Source organism: Neophocaena asiaeorientalis, unplaced genomic scaffold, assembly GCF_003031525.2.
Source record: "Neophocaena asiaeorientalis asiaeorientalis breed wild unplaced genomic scaffold, Neophocaena_asiaeorientalis_V1.1 scaffold244, whole genome shotgun sequence".
Taxonomy (NCBI): domain Eukaryota; kingdom Metazoa; phylum Chordata; class Mammalia; order Artiodactyla; family Phocoenidae; genus Neophocaena; species Neophocaena asiaeorientalis.
In genome coordinates, this window is record NW_020173763.1 from 613,202 (window position 1) to 613,911 (window position 710).

Below are 710 nucleotides of genomic sequence, written 5' to 3' on the forward strand. Positions count from 1 at the left end.
ATACACCAGAAATACATCTACACGTGGAACAACTCCTACAGAACACGTACTGAACGCTGGCAGAAGACCTCAGACCTCCCAAAAGGCAAGAAACTCCCCAAGTACCTGGGTAGGGCAAAAGAAAAAAGAATAAACAGAGACAAAACGATAGGGGCAGGACCTGCACCAGAGGGAGGAAGCTGTGAAGGAGGAAAGGTTTCAACACACTAGGAAGCCCCTTCGCAGGCAGAGATTGCAGGTGGCGGAGGGGGAAAGCTGAGGAGAGCACAGCAACAGGGGTACTGAGGACAAAGCAGAGAGACTCCCGCACAGAGGATCAGGGCCGACCGGCACTCACCTGTCCGAGAGGCTTGTCTGCTCACCCGCCGGGGCGGGCGGGGCTGGGAGCTGAGGCTCGGGCTTCGGTCGGATCCCAGGGAGAGGACTGGGGTTGGCGGCGTGAACACAGTGTGCAGGGGGTTAGTGCGCCACGGCTAGCCTGGAGGGAGTCCGGGGAAAAGTCTGGACCTGCGGAAGAGGCAAGAGACTTTTTCTTCCCTCTTTGCTTCCGGGTGCGCGAGGGGAGGGGATTCAGAGCGCTGCTTAAAGGAGCTCCAGAAACGGGCGCAAGCCGCGGCTAAAAGCGCGGACCCCAGAGACGGGCGGGAGATGCTAAGGCTGCTGCTGCCGTCACCAAGAAGCCTGTGTGCGAGCACAGGTCACTCTCCACA